A 7,679-nucleotide genomic window follows, 5' to 3' on the forward strand; every position below is an offset into this window, starting at 1 on the left:
AAATTTCTGCTTCTCATTTTCTACATCGTGCTAGCTAATACCCAAAGGGAACCCCATCACCTAGCTTACACTGTCTGTCAGTCAGTCCATCCGTCCCATCACCAGGCATGTAAACATTTACGTCTGCTAATGACCCGGAATTCGGAAAAGAAAATCCCTCGATTCTTTCCCGAATTTCTCACATAAAAGAAACCCTTTGAAACAGTCAATTTTTTTTTAAGAATGTCTAGAAACTAAAAGTATTTTTACGGAGACGAAGTCACACACGCGCACACCAGCGAACACATCGGCCTGACACGTCACCATTTTCTTAACTACAGCTTATAGCCAGAACAATGAGAAAAGCACCAGAACAGTTTCCGTTGAAGGGCGCCCTTGTTGCCATACCCAACATCTTTGAATGTCAATAGCCGGAACAATGAGAAAAGCTCCAGAACCGTTTCCGTAGAAGGGCGCCCTTGTTGCCAAACCCAACATCTTTGAATATGTCAATGCGCAACTTCACTTGCAGTTCCAATGAAATGCACACATAACTCAAAGGACAAGCATACACACGCCTCAAAAAGAAAACAGTAAATACTGCGCAACGTTTTATTAGTCGAAACATACAGAAAAGGTGAGTCACAGTTGGGTACGAGAGCTGGCGTCTTCAGCCGCACGCCGGTCCGCAGCACGAGGCGCACAGGCCGCTGGTGCAGCCGCCGATACAGCCGTGCCCACAGGTGAAGTATGAGCCAGCCACTCCGCAACGAGCTCTGAACAACAGAACAATTTTGCAATTAGGGTTGTTACACACGGACCTAGGGCTACATGCGGTCTACATGCAGATACAGCAACTAGCTGTTGCTCGCGGCTCCTTTCGCCTGGATGATGTTAAACATTATCGTTATTTTACGGTGTCGAAATGTGTGATACTTTTGATGGCAAGCACCAGCTAAAGCTAAGAGGTGCACACTACACCGACCCCATAAAAAAATATGTGGAAGGAGAATAAAAATAACAAAATAATAGTATTATAAGCATGTATAAAAACTACAGGAAATATGGTGGCGGCGTTTTATGGTTGTGGCCAGTGGCCCGCGTGCGGCGAACCGTACTTCCTTTTCAAAAGGAAAATCTTGTAAGGAGAGTCGTAAGTTCTATAAAATATTTAGGAGTGTTTTAATATAAAGGGACACATGTCCACAGAAAATAGCGTCTCGTCACAATTAAAATTAATCTGCTTAAATTGCCTTTGTGCAAATGTTTACTTATTTTCTTTACAGCAAGGAACAGGCGTTACATTATAATAAGGGGGTCCTCACCCATGCAAGCAGCCAATACCGCCACATAAGGGGGAGCAACAAGCGCCCACAGAGTGCACGCAACAAGGCCCGGAGCCGCAGTCCATGCGCGACGCACAGGGACCGCCACAGCAAGGGCCCGCCATCGGGCCCTGACATCCTACACAGCAGTTACGGACCGGCATTTTGATATTTCACCTGAAAGAACAATGGTTCAAATAACGCAGTACACACAGTATCAACTTTGATGGAATTTTAAGTTTTATACAACGAAAAAGGAAAAGCATAACATATCACAATTAGTTTTTCTGAAGATATTTTAATAGGCAAGTAGTGAGGCCTTTATCTATAGGCCCGTACCTTTCGCCCTCCCAAGTCATGACAGAGATCTTTTTTCCACATAGTGTACACTATAATTAATTAGTTCGTACAATCAAATGAGCTACATTAAAAATGATATCCTAATGAAAAAAGGGCTACTTACTGAAAATAAATCTAAAAAACAGTTTTTTTTTGTATTTTAGTCGTTGCTATACAGTCTGTTTTCTATAAATAATGACTTGACATAATGATTGTAGTGACAAGACAATAAATTGAATTTCGAATCGGACACTTGTAGCCGTCAGTGCTAGCCTACATTTATTAAGCCGGTTTCACACTTATTTCGTTCCATTTTTTGTACTATACATGTAAATTTAATTATGGTCGTAATTTTACTTATGAAATTTAATGTAATTAAACGGAATAAAATATTAATGAATGTCGGATAACTCTGTCGTAATGTCGTAAAATCCACAACCTAAAAAAAGTACTGGTTTCTACTACACAGAAATTCCAAAGAGTATACTGTCACAAACAATGACATCCATCATTAATTTATACAAAACAACATAAACAGACGTAAAATTTTCGCTTTGTAATAAAATCATAATATAAAGTACAAAAAATTGTAAAAAGTTTGTAAAATTTACAAAAAAGTTGTATTTATTTATTGCTCGGTACATAGCAAGTAGTAGAATGTGTTGCGGCGGTTGCGGTGGCTGCGGTAGTTGTTGCGGCGGTTGCGGTCCCTGTTGCGGACCTTGTTGCTCCGGCTATTGCGGCGGCGGACCGTGTTGCTGCGGCACGCCCTGCAACTGCCAGGTCGCGGGGCTGGCGTACCCAGCGCCCTTCTGCGGGCCTTGCGGCGGCGTCTGCCGCGGTCCCTGCGGCAGGCCCTTCGGCACCTACAGCTGGAGGTTCCGGCCGGGGTGTTGTCCTTGAAATTTGATGACGTCGCTTATTGTGCTTGTGCCGTTCAGTAAATAAATGAGTCTGTTTATTTAATTTTGTTGTCTTTTCATTTTAGTTCTTATAAAATTGGTCTGAAGTTAGCTTGAACTCTGAAAGGAAATATTTTACTGTGAGCGATAGCCGATAGGCACGCTGTTGAATTGTGATGTATTTTAAAATAATTCTAATGAGCTAATTTTGAATAAATGCAATTATTTAAGGTGTTGTTTTAAACTGAGAAAGACATAGGGGAACTTTGTTTTATTTTTAAGTATACTTGCAAATTCTATCAGAAGGACACAAACTCTATTTTACTGTTACGATGATAAAAATAGAAGAAATAAAAATAAGGTTTGGTAAAAATTTATTTTTAGTTTTCTTCGACTGAAAATTTATTTTTATTTTGTTAGAAGTCGCGGGCTTTTGGGAAATATCATTAGGTTTCGTATTTCAATTACGTTGTAGAAAATATATATTTTAATTTTCCTGGAATAGGTAAAATCAAGGTTGTCAGTATAAAGTAAAACAACGCTTGTCTAGTTCTTGAATTCCATATGAACCTACGCAAGGCTATTCACAGGGCACTATTATATGTATACATATATTATAGTCAATATTTCTTTCTATTTAACAAAAACATTTGCATAAATTAAGATACCCCTTAATTAAAATAATCTGCTCGTTAACTCGGAATTCTCGTTCAGGAAAACCCGTATACGATAGCATTTAGATATATTATAAACCATAGTTAAAATTACGTTTCCGAGAAACTGCTAACAAAATAACATGGCAAATAAGTAATAAGAAGTCAGAACAAAAATAAATAAACTACATCGATTCCGAAAACAAAATTGTTTCTTGAAAATATGACCCTAAAATATTGAATTTATAATCGGACGCAGGTCGTAACAATTTACTAAACATGATTGTAATCACAAGAATACTTTACATTTATGCGTTTTGGAAATACACGAACCAACTTTACGATTTCTAGGTAGGAACGTTAAATGCGTAATGGATGTTTAATACATGCAAAATCCATTAAAAGAGAATTCGAGTGACGAAATATGTTTTATCGCGGGTACATTGGCCAGGGTTCCGGTCGCCATTATCTGATGTTGGGCAAAATGGCCGCGCTTCCGTCCGCCAGCACCTTGAGGCGCTTCCAGTGAAATTGTATGGAAGGTGCAACGTTATCATGTTCATTTACACACCTTATACGAGTATGTGTGAGTATCGTTTTAAGAAATCGGTTTACAGCTAACGTTTAATTTTATGTTTGCGGCGAATCTAAAAGGATTATGGAGGTAAGAATAAAAAAGCTTAAGCTGTTATTAGGATACAGTATCTATCAGGTAACCCTATTGATGAAGCTTCGCTGTCTGTCCGTCACCAGACTATATCCCTTGGTTGGGCCGTGATAGCAAGACATTTGATATTTTTCTGATGATCTAGCTTGTTGCCGTTAAAATAACAAATACTAAAAGTGGTTTCTTAGGTTTACGCGAATGTTAGACATTGAAATGTTCATTTCAAATACTAAAAGTTTAAGCAATGTTATTTCGGTCATACTCGTACCTAGATTTGTTGTTCGCAAGTGGATCTCGCATAAGTACCTGCTATGTCTTGGGCGCGCGTTGCTAAACTTCAACCGGAAAATATCATCATCTAATCAAGTATTATTTATTTTGTTCGTCGCATCGCTCATAACTACACCATATTAAAAACTAGCTTTTGCCCGCGAGTTCGTTCCCGTGGGTAGAAGATATATGTGATGGTTTATAGCCTAAAGCCTTCCTCGATGAATGGTCTATTCAACACAAAAATATTTTTTCAATTTGGATCAGTAGTTCCTGAGATTAGCGCGTTCAAACAAACAAACAAACTCTTCAGCTTTATATATTAGTATAGATGTTTTTTCACATTTTCCATTGTACTTATCTTCGCTCCTATTAGTCGCAGCGTGATAGTTTATAGCCTAAAGCCTTCCTCGATGAATGGTCTATTCAACACAAAAATATTTTTTCAATTTGGATCAGTAGTTCCTGAGATTAGCGCGTTCAAACAAACAAACAAACTCTTCAGCTTTATATATTAGTATAGATATGAGTGCTTGGAAAAAGGGTAGTACTGATACATTCAATCATAATTACTAAGAAATACACAAAGTTCCCTAATTCTGCAATGCTTGGCGGTTTCCGAGAGTTTCTATCAGTGTCGTTTGAAAGCAGGCCAAGGAGACTGTGATACTGGGAACCCTGGCAGCACTTACAAACTGAGAGTAATTGGATTTCCTGATAGAGCCCCGAACACTTGCTTTCCTGGTAACGAGAAAACACAAATCTAGCCTTGTTAGTGTTGAGATGGTGCTGTAGTATGACTGCACTAATCTGGGGTTGGAAGAAATACACTAAGTATTAGTTAGTACGAGTATTAGTGGTACTAGGTACCTATGGAAATATGGAATATTTTCCCAATGACGACGTTCACAGTAATTTTATTGTTTCACACTATTCTAGTAAATTGCGTGTCCGTACGGTCTTTGACCTGTTTCGGCGAATCCTCAATTTTTCCCTATTATCTACGGCAATAACCAATGTAAGTAGAGCTTCGTTTTATTTGATTAATAATATTGTCATAGGTCAAGATAGAGCGGGGTTTTTTGTAGATGCGGGTAACGTTTTCATGGAATGCCGAGCCGTGGGGTCGCTTGCCTTCCACGAATGTCGCCCTCATACAATGTCACTGTTTATTTTTAGTATATTTCTAAAAATGTGTCATGTTACTCTCATGTGGTAATCAATCTTACCTTGTGGTTACATTTGGTCTATTCTTATGTAAACGAACATTTTGTTTCGTGTTACTTCAAAAACAACGACATTACCTCTAACGAATTTTGAACATGCAATACTTACAAGTGGTTATAGTAACTCATAGTTGCGTACTGGAGACCTGAGGCCCAATCCGCTATTTACAATGGCCGATGAATTAATGGAAATCGTATGAAATTTGATACTAATTTAATCGACTGAAATTCTCCTAAGCATTTTACCAGCACAATCATTCGAAACTCATTGTGTTGTTGACCATGAGTGTTCCCGCATATTGAATTGTTCTTATTTTTACATGGCCATTAAACATGTCATTGAACAGGAGGCCAAGAAAAAACAATAGAGACTTTCAGACGGTTTTATTACAAAAACAGCACAATATCACGGCAGTAGTTCAGTGGCAGTTGAAGCAAGGTCCGGTGGGGCAACAGCAACATCCCTGCACGCAGGGCTGGCAGCAGCAGCGACACATTGGCGGGTCACAGCCCCCCGGACACCGCGCAAACGTTCCCAAGTTGAAATCCCTATAGCACCCGTATTGGTAAGGCATTGTAGATTATTCAATTAAATATTAAGCTGTCTTCAAATATTTTTTTACGTTTTAATTCTATTTTGTAGATTTTTTTGTAGGTTTTTTCGCCGCAGCAGATTCAGGACTGTGAATTTTTGACAGGTGCTATTCATATTAGGTTTTTTTGCGCGAGTTTTTTGAACTTCATTTTGCAGCCGGTACGATGGATTTGGCTGTTGTCGAATAGGTTATTTGTAGATAAAATATCGTAAAAAAATTGTATAAAGTTATTTTTATAATGATACATCCACTACTAATTTAATTCTTGTTTTTTTTTGTCTAAAAATTGGTGGTATAGTATTTTTCCTTTAAGTAATAAAACCTTATTGTAATTAAACAATAAAAGAAAAAAACAATCTAAAATTTGAAATTCGAACACTACACACGTCAACGGCCTCAAACAACAGCATTCATTGGAAATAGTCCGAATGAGGCGCAACGTGGACAAAAATTTCTAATTTTTTAAAAATATTTCGTCTAAATCCAAAAATTGATTATTTCGGCGGATTTGTGCCATGCCCGTATACTACGGTGGGTTCGTCGGCGGCCCTCAGGGCGGCGGCTACTGCTTATACTCGAACTGCTGCCACCCGTCGATTGGAGGATGTGGACCTGCATGTCCGCTTCCCGGACCCTGTTGCGGCCTCTCATGCTGATCAGGTAAATTTTAATATTTTCGCTAGGCAGGTAGGTAAGTAAATACTCAGTTCAGAAAAATGTCATCGTGCTATTTTTAAGAGAAAAGTGGTTCCACAAGATATCTCGTGTAAAAATACATGATCAAGGACCAAAGCTTGAGTCAAGGACCATTCAGCGATGTAATTTACATGAAGAACCTTTTTTACTTTTCTTATTGATTTTTCCATTGTTTTGTGATGTTGCAGGTGTTTTCTCCACCCTGGCCATGCGAGAGTTGCATCCTGAGTGAGAACCTGTACATGGCCGTGTCGCTGCTGGTGTTCATACTGCTGTCGACCGTTGGCCTGATCGGCTTCCTCACACCGTGACGTCAAATCTTTAGTTACTGTTGTTAAATAAAATGTGGAAACTGAGCATTTTGTTTTAATTGTTGGGGACATCTAATCGGGACTATGCAAGGGGTATTGAGGCAGTAAGGCGATTCTCACACTGCCCCCCGCATGATGCAGCATAGCGCGTGGATGCGTGTTCTTCCGTTGCTTTGTATCTCCGTTTGTAAGGAAAACACGCATAGTCTCACACAGAAAATGCATCCACGCGCGTTAATGCGGATGATGCAGATGATGCACATCTACAGCGCGTTCATGCGGATGATGCAGATGATGCACATCTACACTTCCACAGGAACGCGCGTAGATGCGTCGACACGCAATATGCAGCATGACAGCATACGGGACAGTGTGAAAATTGCCTCAGCGCCGACCGTCTGCGTAACAGGAAAACCAGCCTAACCAAGAAGGTGCATATCTCCGAATGCGTCTTCAGTGGTGACAAACCATGTGGTATGGTCGCATCTAACCCTTGAGCTACTATTGCGAGAGATTCTGCTAAAGGTCTTCACACACAGCAGCTATAATGTATATTAATGTACATTACAGCCCGGGATGTATAGCTTTATATTATCTTAATGTATCACACACACAACAGGTAATTTAATGTATCTTTCATTTCATTGGCATACGCCCCGATTGACACATTGATTTTCGAAGAGAGATATACGGTAATGAATTGAGATGTATTAAG

General features: G+C 39.4%; 1 long non-coding RNA gene across 1 annotated transcript; it reads left to right on the top strand.

The window, feature by feature from the left end:
• The first annotated feature begins 6,354 nt into the window (after nucleotides 1-6,354).
• On the top strand, nucleotides 6,355-7,009 carry LOC113492094. The gene is made up of 2 exons (XR_003400476.1): nucleotides 6,355-6,617; nucleotides 6,842-7,009. It is a non-coding gene; the product is annotated as an uncharacterized LOC113492094 (long non-coding RNA).
• The last annotated feature ends 670 nt before the right edge of the window (nucleotides 7,010-7,679 follow it).

This window comes from Trichoplusia ni, chromosome 3, assembly GCF_003590095.1.
Source record: "Trichoplusia ni isolate ovarian cell line Hi5 chromosome 3, tn1, whole genome shotgun sequence".
Classification (NCBI taxonomy): domain Eukaryota; kingdom Metazoa; phylum Arthropoda; class Insecta; order Lepidoptera; family Noctuidae; genus Trichoplusia; species Trichoplusia ni.